Genomic DNA, 13,215 nt, shown 5'->3' with positions numbered 1-13,215 from the left:
ATCCCTGAATAGACCAATAACAAGCTCTGAAACTGAGACAATAATTAATAGCCTACCAACAAAAAAAGCCCAGGACCAGATGGATTCACAGCTGAATTCTACCAGAAATACAAAGAGGAGCTGGTACAATTCCTTCTGAAACTATTCCAAACAATTGAAAGGAGGGAATCCTCCCTAACTCATTTTATGAAGCCAGCATCATCCTGATACCAAAAGCAGGAAGAGACACAACAACAACAAAAACACTTCAGGCCAATATCCCTGATGAACATCGATGAGAAAATCCTCAATAAAACACTGGCAAACAAAATCCAGCAGAACATCAAAAAAACTTATCTACCACGATCAAGTCGGCTTCATCCCCGGGATGCAAGGCTGGCTCAACATATGCAAATCAATAAACATAATTCAGCACATGGAACCAATTACAAAAACCACATGATTATCTCAATAGATGCAGAAAAGACCTTTGATAAAATTTAACATCTCTTCTTGTTAAAAACTCAATAAACTAGGTATTGATGGAACATATCTCAAAATAATAAGAGCTATTTATGACAAACCCACAGCCAATATCATACCGAATGGGCAAAAGCTGGAAGTATTCCCTTTGAAAATCAGTACAAGACAAGTATGTCCTCTCTCACCACTCCTATTCAACATAGTATTGGAAGTTCTGGCCAGGGCAATCAGGCAAGGGAAATAAACAAATGGTATTCAAATAGGAAGAGAGGAAGTCAAGTTGTCTCTTTGCAGATAACATGATTTTATATTTTGAAAAACCCACCATCTCAGACAAACAATTTCTTGAAATGATAAGTAACTTCAGCAAAGTCCCAGGATACAAAATCAATATGCAAAAATCACAAGCATTTCTTTACAACAACAATGGGCAAGCAGAGCACCAAATCATGAATGAACTCCCATTCACAATTGTTACAAAGAGAATAAAACACCTAGGAATACAGCTAACAAGGGATGTGAAGGACCTCTTCATGAAGAACTACAAATCGCTGCTCAAGGAAATAAGAGAGGACACAAACAAATGGAAAAGCATTCCATCCTCATGGATAGGAAGAATCAATATCATGAAAATGGCCGTACTGCCCAAAGTAATTTATAGATCCAATGCTATTCCCATCAAACTACCATTGACATTCTTAACAGAATTAGATTTAAATTTCATATGGAAGCAAAGAAGACCACTTATAGCCAAGACAATCCTAAGCAAAAAGAACAAAGCTGGAGGCATCATGCTACCTGACTTCAAACTATACTACAAGGTTATGGTAACCAAAACAGCATGGTACTGGTACCAAAACAGACATGTAGGCCAATGGAGCAGAACAGAGACCTCAGAAATAACACCACACATCTACAACCATCTGATCTTTGACAAACCTGACAAAAACAAGCAATGGGGAAAGGATCTCCTATTCAGTAAATGGTGCTAGGAAAACTGGCTAGCCATATGCAGAAAACTGAAACTGGACCCCTTCCACAAAAGTTAACTCAAGATGAATTAAAGTCTTAAATGTAAAACCCAAAACCATAAAAACCCTAGAAGAAAACCTAGGCGATATCATCCAGGACATAGGCATGGAAAAAGACTTCATGACTAAATGCCAAATGCAATTGCAACAAAAGCCAAAATTGACAAATGGGACACAATAAATCTAAAGAGCATCTGCACAGAAAAAGAAACTATCATCAGAGCTAGCAGGCAACCTACTGAACGGGAGAAAATTTTTGCAGTCTATCCATCTGACAAAGGTCTAATTTCCAGAATTTACAAAGAACTTAAACATATTTACAAGAAAAAGCAAACAAACAACCCCATTGAAAAGTGGGCAACAGATACGAACAGACACTTCCAAAAAGAAGACATTTACGTGGCCAGCAAACATATGATAAAAAGCTCAACATCACTGATCATCAGAGAAATGCAAATCAAAACCACAATGGGATACCATCTCATGCCAGTCAGAATGGTGATTATTTTTAAAGTCAGGAAAAATACATGCTGGGGAGGCTGTGGAGAAATAGGAATATTTTTATACTCCTGGTGGGAATGTAAATTAGTAAAACCATTGTGGAAGACAGTATGGTGATTCTTCAAGGATCTAGAACCAGAAATACCATTTGACCCAGAAATCCCATTACTGGGTATATACCCAAAGGAATATAAATCATTCTGCTATAAAGACACATGTACACATATATTTACTGCAGCACTATTTATAATAGCAAAGACATGGAACCAACCGAAATGCCCATCAATGATAGACTAGATAAAGAAAATGTGGTACATATACACCATGGAATACTATACAGCCATAAAAAGGAATGAGATCATGTCCTTTGCAGGGACATGGATGAAGCTGGAATCCATCATCCTCAGTGAACTAACACAAGAACAGAAAACTAAACACCACATGTTCTCACTCATAAGTGGGAGTTGAACAATGAGAATACATGGACACAGGGAAGGGAACATCACATACCAGGGCCTGTTGGGGGTTGGGAGGGAGGGGAGCGAACTTAAAGGATGGGTCTATAGGTGCAGTAAACCACCATGGCACATGTATACCTATGTAACAAACCTGTGCATTCTGCATGTGTATCCCATTATTTTTTAGAAGAAAAAAAAGAAATAAAAAACAACACGTCTGTTGGTGCCAAGACAAATTAATAACCTTCAATTCCAATGAGATCCACAGCATCTGGCAATCCTTTCATGATACTCCAGTCAAGTCCCTCTCCCATCTTCCATAATGTATTTCAAACCTTCCATGCTCTCCTAAAACTTCGTATCCCCCCACATCATCCCTGTCATTCTTAGCTGATTACTTCCTCTACTTCCCAGAGAAAACAGAAGCCATCATTCAAGAAATCCTTGAGCTTCCTACACAAACCCATACATTTATTTGTGTTGTCTCTGTTCTTTCCATTTTTCCTCCTGCCTCAATAGAGGAGTGATATACTTTGGATGTACTGCCCAAATCTCATGTTTAATTGTAATTCCCAGTGCAGGAGATGGGGCCTTGTAGGAGGTATTTGTATCATGGGGGCAGATCCCTCATGGTGTAGTGCTGTCCAGATCTGGTTATTTAAACATACGAGGCACCTCCCCCCAGCTCTCTCAGTCTTGCTCCAGTTTTCACCATATGATATGCCTGCTCCTGAGAACTTCGCGAAGTATACACCTTCCACCATGATTGTAAGCTTCCTGAGGCCAGAAAGCTTATGCTGGTGTTATGCTTCCTGTACAACCTGCAGAACCATGACCCACTTAAATCTTTTTTCTTATAAATTACCCAGTCTCAGGTATGTCTTATGCTGGTGTTATGCTTCCTACACAACCTGCAGAACCATGAGCCACTTAATCTTTTTTCTTATAAATTACCCAGTCTCAGGTATGTCTTTATAGCAATGCAAGAATGGCCTAATACAAAGAGTTATTTATTCTCCCATTTAAGGCTAACCTTACTTAGATGCAGGTTCCCATTCTTCTCATTCCCTCAGGAACCTGCTCTGTACACTATCCCCTTTCTCTTACATTTTAATCAAGAAATGTAATCAACTAGTTTCTACCCACCAACACACAACACACTAAGCCTTCTACAATTAATTTTTAAAAATTCATTCACCTCACATTCTCCTCCAATTTAACACTGCAGGATTCTTCTTCACCTTTCCTCATTTTATATTAGTTTCCTACAACAATAGCAATAGACTTAATCATGGGCATTATCTTACAATACAGTCATGGATCACTTAAGGACAGTGATACATTCTGAAAAACTAGTTGTTAAATGATTTCATTACTGTGTGAACATCATAGAGTGTACTTACACAAACCTAGATCGTATAGCCTACTACACACCTATGCTATCTGGCATAGCCTATTGCTCCTGCAGTACAAACATGTGCAGCATGTTACTGCACATGCTACTGAATACTGTAGGCAACTGTAACACACTGGTAAGTATTTGTGTAACTAAACGTATCTAAACACAGAAAAGGTACAGTAAAAATACAGCCTAAACAATTTGTAAATGGTATTCCTGTATAGGGCACTTACTATGAATGGAGCTTGCTGGACTGGAATTTTCTCTGGCTGAGTCAGTGAGTCAGTAGTAAGTGAATGTGAAGGCCGGGACATTACTATGAACTACTCTAGACTTTACAAACCCTGCACACTTCAGCTACGTTAAATTTATTTAAAAATATTTTCTTTCTTCAATAATACATTAACTTTAGCTTACTGTGACATTTTTACTTTGTAAACTTTTAAATTTTTTCAACTTTTTGGTCCATTTGTAATAACACTTAGCTTAAAACACATTATACAGCTGTACAAAAATATTTCCTTTTTATATCCCTATTCTATAGCTTTATTAACTTTTTTATTTTACTTTTTAAACTTTTTTGTTAAAACCTAAGACAACAACACACACATTAGCCTAAGCCTTCACAGTATCAGGATCATCAATATCACTGTCTTCCACCTCTACATCTTGTTTGGCTAGAAGGTCTTCAGATGTAATAACATGCATGGGGCTGTTATCTATGATAATAATGCTTTCTTCTGGAATACCTCCTACTGGACTTGTTTGAAGCTGCTTTACTTAACTTTTTTCTTATAAGTAGAAGGAGCATCCTCTAAAATGATGATAAAAATGAAAGTATGGTGAATATATAAACAAATAACATAATTGTTTATTATAATTACCAAGTATTATGTATTGTACATAATCCTACGTGCTATACTTTTATATGACTGAGAGCACAGTAGATTTTACACCAGCATCACCACAAACATGAGTAATGCACTGCACTATGACGTTACAGTAGCTATGACATCACCAGGCAATACACATTTTTCAACTCCATTATAATCTTATGGGATGACTGTCCCTATGCACAAGGTCTGACCAAAACATTGTTTTATATTATTATATTCTCATCATCAAAAACAAACCTACCATGTGAAGATTCACATTTCTTTGCAACTTTTTGTCTTTAGAATATATTGAATTTAAAGTGTACAGAGTACTGTGATCCAAGTTACTTGAATCCATTATTCTCATATATATAGTTGTATTATCACTTTGACAAAAAGATTCATTTATTTCTACTTGTATTAGAGTTTTTCTTCATTTTTAAAGTTTTATTTTTTCACATTTACAAACTTTTACATGATTCAAATATATATAAAGGTAAGCTCAAAAAAGTTATACTCTCAACCTATCAATCCTGTCCCACTCGCACCCAACCCTAATATATAATCATTTTTATTCAATTCTGGGACATTCTTCTTGAATTTCTTTTTTTGCAAAAACTACATACGCTTTTTCACTTATATTTCTTCACAATGCTACCATACCATATACAATTCTTATACTTTGCTCTTTCTACTGACAATATATCTTGGCTCAAGTCAATTTTATGTTATATTTACTGGCATATCAGTAACATTTACTGTTTCTTTCTCTTGGTATTTAGGAAGGTTTTGCTCTTCTCCCAGTGGTTACCTCTTTCTAATGTTGTTTGTAATGTCTTCAGTCCACTTTTGCCTTTCTGAGGCTTCTACTGTTTGGTTTGTCAACTCTAATTGATATACTTGGACTGCACATATTACCTATAAAGCAGTAAGTTTATTCTTTCCACCTTCTCTTCACTTTTCTCTATAATGTTTCTGGGGAGTTGTCTTATTTCTACTTTGTCAGATTGTATAATGCTTATATACTCTTTCTCCACTATTTGTTTTAATGTTAGGACTACATTGAAATATATTCCATGTATACTATAAGTTCATTTGCCAGAGTTTTTCTGGTCTTCTGTTGGTTGGATAAAGCTTAGCTTCTTGTTCTGTTTGTGAATATACCACTCCTTGAGTTCTAGCACTTTATCTTCAAAACTGTTTTTATATAGCATTGGTGGTTTAACACTAACTTGTCTAGATATAAAAGCTTTCACTCACACTTTCTGTTCTTGCCTTTGAAAACTCTTGTTTTTAAGTTGTTTTGCTTTGTATCTTGCTGTCAAGAACTCTGATTTAAACTTTCTTTCTCTTGTAAATTATATGGTCTTTTTGTCTGGAACCCCTGAGATTATTTTTTAATCATTAAAGTCTAAAAGTTTCATTAGCACATATTTCTGAGTTGATCATTCTAAGTCATTTTTAGTCCTATATATGTAGATTCAGGTTTTTAAATTTATAATAAAAATAATAATTTTAAATAACATTTCTGTTATTCCACTGCTTTGTTTTTTTCTGATTTAAAGACTCCAATTGTATGTATGTGAGATCTTCTTTGCCTATCTTCTATAGGTATCACTTGCTGATTGTTTCCCTTTCTTGTTATTTTCATTCTCTTGGCTATTTTAATTCTCTTCCTCAATTTCCCTGTGATATTTATCATTGATTCCTTTCTCTCTTGGTTACCTTGTACCTTAGTTTTCATTCCTAAAATGTTTTTATCCTTTTTTTTTCCTATTTCTTTCTGGATTTAGCTTAATTCTCATATTCTTTTGCCCCCTTCTTAATATTTGAGTTTCTATTGGGATGGGCTTCTTAACATATGAAAATAATATTATTTAATTCAGTTTTATTACTCTTCATGGATTTTTCTTAGAATTTTCATCAGTAGGAATATTTTGATTCTTATTTTCCATCTTCTTTATATAGTAACCTTTATGCTTGTTGTTTACAGTAAATATCTTATATTTTCTGCATTAACAATAAGAATTCTGTGTTGACAAATGTGAGACATTTGGTGGCTTACTAGTTTTTTAGTTCAAGAGCACCCTCTTCTGTTGATATAATAAAATGTAATTTTATTAAATGGCGCCATTTGTTAAGAGAAGAATTGGTTTGACTTTATTTTTATTTTATTTTATTTTATTTTATTTTATTTTATTTTATTTTATTTTATTTTTGAGATGGAGTTTTGCTCTTGCTGCCTAGGCTGGAGTGCAATGGCACAATCTTGGCTCACTGCAACCTCCACCTCCTGGGTTCAAGCAATTCTCCTGCCTCAGCCTCCTGAGTAGCTGGGATTACAGGCACGCACCACCATGCCCGGCTAATTTTTGTATTTTTCATAGAGACGGGGTGCCTCCATATTGGCCATGCTGGTCTCAAACTCCCAACCTTAGGTAATCCACCTGCCTCAGCCTCCCAAACTGCTGGGATTACAGGCATGAGCCACCGCGCCTGGTCAGTTTGACTTTTTATTAAGTAATCTTCTTTTGTTTATTTGGATCCTATTTTCCACTGATTTTTTTCTCTTACTTTCTTCACCACCAAGTCCTTTCAATTCCCCACAAATGGGACTCTTCCAAGATTTCCATCTTAGATCCCCTGCATTTTGAGCCACTTCCTTTTGAATTCCTGCAGCCAGCACTCTGACATACAAGGTGATTTTTTTTTAATTCGTTGTTTTATCACCACTAAACACCCCTGCCTTCCTTTTACCATGAAGTCTGCACTTGATTTCCATTTTGATGTGTGCTCCAGAGTTGTCTTTGCTGGTTAGTTTATTTCCCCTCCTTCATGTAAATGAAATTTTTCGTATCTTTTATCTCCTAGTTTTTTTTTTTTTTTTCTCTTATTTTTATTACTATACTTTAGGTTTTAGGGTACATGTGCACAATGTGCAGGTTTGTTACATATGTATCCATGTGCCATGTTGTTTTGCTGCACCCATTAACTCGTCATTTAGCATTAGGTATATCTCCTAATGCTGTCCCTCCCCCTCCCCCCACCCCACAACAGTCCCCGGAGTATGATGTTCCCCTTCCTGTGTCCATGAGTTCTCATTGTTCAATTCCCACCTATGAGCGAGAACATGTGGTGTTTGGTTTTTTGTCCTTGCGATAGTTTACTGAGAATGATGATTTCCAGTTTCATCCATGTCCCTACAAAGGATATGAACTCATCATTTTTTATGGCTGCATAGTATTCCACGGTGTATATGTGCCACATTTTCTTAATCCAGTCTATCATTGTTGGACATTTGGGTTGGTTCCAATTCTTTGCTATTGTGAATAGTGCCACAATAAACATACGTGTGCATGTGTATTTATAGCAGCATGATTTATGCCGAGTGGTCTAAGGCACCAGACTCAAGCAGAATCTACAATGAACTCAAACAAATTTACAGGAAAAAAAACAAACAACCCCATCAAAAAGTGGGCGAAGGACATGAACAGACACTTCTCAAAAGAAGACATTTATGCAGCCAAAAAACACATGAAAAAATGCTCATCACCACTGGCCATCAGAGAAATGCAAATCAAAACCACAATGAGATACTATCTCACACCAGTTAGAATGGCCATCATTCAAAAGTCAGGAAACAACAGGTGCTGGAGAGGATGTGAAGAAATAGGAACATTTTTACACTGTTGGTGGGAGTGTAAACTAGTTCAACCATTGTGGAAGTCAGTGTGGCGATTCCTCAGGGATCTAGAACTAGAAATACCATTTGACCCAGCCATCCCATTACTGGGTATATACCCAAAGGACTATAAATCATGCTGCTATATCTCCTAGTTATGTGGTGGGCATGGGTCCACAGAATTTTACTTGCTCTCCTTATCTGTATAGTTTTGGTAAGATGTTTAGTTTTTGTATTTAGGTAGCTATAATTTTTCTTAAGTTGTAATGTTTCACAGGGGTCTTTTCTAGAACTCCCTTTTCACTTTTCACAAACTCTGAGTGACCTCAACCACTTCTATTCCTTAAATTAAAGCTTATAGACTGATGACTAACAAACTTTATTTTGTTGCTGGGCTCCACAGCTTTTGCTAATAATAAACAAGATATCTCAATAGGACATTGCACAGTTGCCCCCACTTCACATAAACAAAACTAAATTATGTTTTATTCTTCACCCTCTCTCATACCTGCTCCTTCTCCTGTGTTCCTCATCTTAGTAAATGGTGTTATATCACCCTCCCCAACATGCTTTGTTATGGTTGCCTAAGACAGAAAGCTTTCTATCACTCTGGCCCCAGTCACTCTCTAAGTACTAAGTATTCTACCTCCAAAATATCTCAAAACTGTCTTCCACCCTTCTCCAAATCAACAGTTTATGGCAGCATCACCTCTTGACTAGATTACTACAACAGCATCCAGTTAAAATTCTTGCTTTCACTTTTGCCTCTTTCATGCCACAATCCACATAATTTTGATAAGCCTTTCATTTAATTATGTCATTCCCCTTCCAAATGTTACACTGACTTCTTGATATAGTCTAACTCTGTTAGAATGATCTAAATGACCATACATAACCTGACGACTGCTTACCTCCTTAGACTTCTCTTTCATCAATCTCCACCCTCACCTCTTCCCTTCCACTATGAAACACACAGAAAACAGAAACAGAGTAGTCCCCAAAAATGGCCACAACAATATTTTTAGTTCCCTATGCTGTTCCAGAAGCATGCCATTCCCCCTCAAGAGGTGAAATCTAGTTTCCTTCCTCTTGAACATGATCCAGCCTTAGTGACTCACTTCTAATGAATGAAATTCCATTATAGTGATGCTGTATAGCTTACAAACAAAATCAGTACACCTTTGACCTGGTGCACCTCCTCTCTCTCTCTTTGCACGTATATGTTATGCCTGGTGCATGATAGGTATTCCATAAATTATATTTACTATCATTCTCACGTTTCAGATTAAGAAACTGAGACAAGTTAGAAAGTTCAATAATTTTCCCAAGGTCACATGGCTAGCAAGAGGCAACGCTGAAATTCCATCTCAAGTCTGTCTGTCTGCTGAGCCCATGTACCAGTACGGCCTGATTCTCCACTCATCCTTGTCTTATTTTATTCTTTGGCATTTATCCATTATTTTCCTTGTTCTAGCAATTCATACTTTCAGATACTTTCAGAAAGCTTAATTGAAATTTAAGGATATAATTGAGCAAAAGAAAATCACTTAATAAGAGATTATAAATGAAATGTTTTGTTCTTATAAACTACCTTTTGTGAAAGCAGTAAACAATATTTTCATGTCACAATATTTAAACACTGATGTGATCTAACCAAAATTCTATTATTATGTTGGTGGGAGGGGGAGATAGGGCTAAGGGGAGTGAGAGGTGTTTCAGAAAGATAAGGCTTCATTTACTATGGAGGGAAGTCAACAGACAATGTCTAAAATTGATAAGCCAAAACAGCTATATAGACATATTATATAGAAAAAAAAGCTAAGCATATTTGAAATGCCTGTGGATAACAGGACTTGGAGGCTAGAAAAGAGGTGGAGTAAAAGACTAATACTTCCATTACAAACTTTTAAGAAATATTTGAGTTCATAAAAGTGAATGTGCATTTGATTAAAAATAATTAAAATAGATTATTTACCCATCTGGAATTTATATTGTGAGTGGGGTGAAATAGAGATCTAAACATCATGGTTTTCCAACTGCCTGTCCAGTTATTATCGAGGCCAATTTTAATTACAGTACTTTCTTTCTTCTCACATATTTGTAATTTGAAGGAACACCAATAAATTTGAAAATGTGGTGTCATACACACACTCTGTTCTTTCTTTTTTTAAGGTCAATGTCATGCTCTTAGGTAATTTATGCCTGAATTTCTTCAAGTCACACATGAAATGATCAGAGAGGTCACAAACATCGGGTGAAATATGAGAACTGGATCTTTAGAGGATTTAGGTGATAAACCTGCTGAGAACATTTGCTTCACATGAATGTTGCCTGTGACCCCAGCTGCCCTCTACTTAATGTGAATTAAAAGGCTGACACACAAATGGCCAATGAGTACATGCTAAAGTATTCTATTAGGTTGGTGCAAAAGTAATTTTGTTGGTAATGGAACAAATAATAGAAACAAAAAAGTAATTTTGTTTCTATTAGTTTGATGCAAAAGTACTTTTAATGGCAAAAACCTCAATTACTTTTGCACCAACCTAATACATCATTAGTCATTGGGGGAAAATGCAAATTAAACCCACAATGAGATACTAGTATACATCCACCAAAATGAATAAAATTTTAAAATACCTATAGAGCTAAATGTTGCTAAGGATTTGGAGAAACTGCAATTCTCATAAACCGATAGTGAGAAATTTTCCACCACACTGGAAAATTTGGGAGAAGTTTTTGATGAAGTTAAATGAACACCTGCTCCTATAGCCAACAATTCCACTTCTACGTATTTAGCAAAAATGAATGAAAATATACATTGGCAAAAAGATTTGTAGCATAATGTTTAAGTCACTTCATTCACAATAACCAAAAACTGGAAATAGCCCAGGTGTCTGTTAAAATAACAAGTAAACTGTGATACATTCATACAATAAAATACTACTCAGCAATAAAAAGAACAAGCTACTCATAAAATCAACAGATAAATCTCAAAAACAGTTTGATAATTGAAATAGCTGTTATGTGCTAAATTGTGTTGCCAAAAGTTCATATGTTGAAGTTATAATCCCCAGCACTTCAGAATATGTCCATGTATGGTGGCAGGGCCTTTAGAGAGGTTATTAGGAAAAATAAGGTCTCATGGATAGGCCCTAATCCAATATGCTGGTGTCATTAGAAGAAGAGATTAGGACATGGACAAAATATAAACAGAGAGTGACCATCTGAGGTCACAGTGAGAAGGCAGCTATCTGAAAACCAAGAAGAGAGGCCTCAGAAGACACCAAACCTGCTGACACTTTGATTTCAAACTTCCAGCCTTCCGAAAAGTCAGAAAATAAAGTTCTGTTGTTTAAATCACTCAATCTATGGTATTTTGTTATGGCAGCCCTAGAAAACTAATACAGAAGCCTTACACAAAAGAGTACATACTGAATTATTCAAATTATATGAAGTCCTATAACAGGAAAACTATCTATGGTGAAAAAAATCAGAAAAGTAGTTACCTCTGAGGGGTGGGTAGGGGATTAATTGGGAAGGGGCATTCCAGGACATTTTGGAGTGGTGGTAAAAAAAAAAAAAAGTTTGGGTTACACAAATATATACATTGATCAAAACTAATGAATGTCTACTTAAGATTTGTGCATTTCATTGTACATAAATGCTGTATCAAAACAGAAAAACTAGAAAAGTTATTGGGCCCCACTTCTGACATTAGATGCTGTACGAACGGTTCCCATTTCTCCTCTTTTCACTACAATCATAAACCCAAGCACCAGCTGTGCTACTGATATTTTGCAATTTGCATTTGGATGTCTGCTAAAACTCAGCAAGGTGAAATGCGGTGGCTGAAATGCCTGGGCTGTGTTCATTAGCAGAGAGAGGTGAGTTGAAGACTGAAGCTGAATTGAGAGGTGACATTAACTTTTTATTCCCAGAAGAAAAAAAAAACAAAGCCCAATTGTAACACCAGCCAAAAGCATTTGATCTTCAGTTGAAATAAATTTAGTAGATCAAAAATCTCAGCATATAAATCTATAATATTCAAGGCCCTGAGTTGAACATTATTAAACTCAGAACTACTTGAGGAGCAAGGAACTAGAAATTTGCAAGAGACCAGGTGATAGCAGGAGGAGCTGTTCATGTGGTCTGGCTTCCTACAGTTACAACATGAGAAAGCCTCTGACTCTGGTTCAACGTTCAGACACATTTTGGGAAAAGGGGAAGAAAAACTCAAAGGTTCTATCTATGTCCTCCTTCCTATAAGTTATCTAGCTTGTATTCTAGATGCTAATATTCTACTTTTTGGGAAACTCTACCCTTTGTGCCTTTCAAGGGATTCAGCATCAATTTCTCAAATTGCCTTAGGACATCTGCTACATAATCTCCTTGGCATTTAGATTCTTTCTGGCCCATGTATCAAGTTTCATTTGTTTCTGAGTGATTTCAATCTTTCTTTACTTCACTAAGATTTCATATATACACTTTAAGTTTTAGGGTACATGTGCAGTACATCACTAAGATTTCTTATTTCACCTGAAGGAAATGGGTGGGAAGCCATGGCTAAGGATGACCATAGAAGAGGAAAACAAACAGCAGTTCTGAATCTATGAGATTTGGGATGAGGCACTAAATATAGTATCTTTAGGTTTATTATGAGAGTCCTTCTCACAATACTCAATTTTTGAATAAACCTAAAAAAAGTACCAAGCTTTCAAAATATTTGAAGAAAAAATTGCCTAGCTTTCAACTTGACAGCACTTCTGAAGAAATCTCTTATACTGCCTGAACTCCTCACTTTTCTCCT

The 13,215-nt window shown here is 36.0% G+C and overlaps 1 protein-coding gene across 1 annotated transcript in view; it reads right to left on the bottom strand.

Annotated features, from left to right (window-relative positions):
- The window catches only part of TENT5A (terminal nucleotidyltransferase 5A), a 380,492-nt gene that overhangs the window by 238,689 nt on the left and 128,588 nt on the right, over positions 1-13,215 (bottom strand). The gene's annotated exons all lie outside the window — the stretch shown is intronic.

The sequence above is a fragment of the Symphalangus syndactylus genome, chromosome 4 (assembly GCF_028878055.3).
Source record: "Symphalangus syndactylus isolate Jambi chromosome 4, NHGRI_mSymSyn1-v2.1_pri, whole genome shotgun sequence".
Classification (NCBI taxonomy): Eukaryota; Metazoa; Chordata; class Mammalia; order Primates; family Hylobatidae; genus Symphalangus; species Symphalangus syndactylus.
The sequence above is the reverse complement of the archived record's forward strand: the minus strand, read 5'-3'. Positions and strand labels throughout refer to the sequence as shown.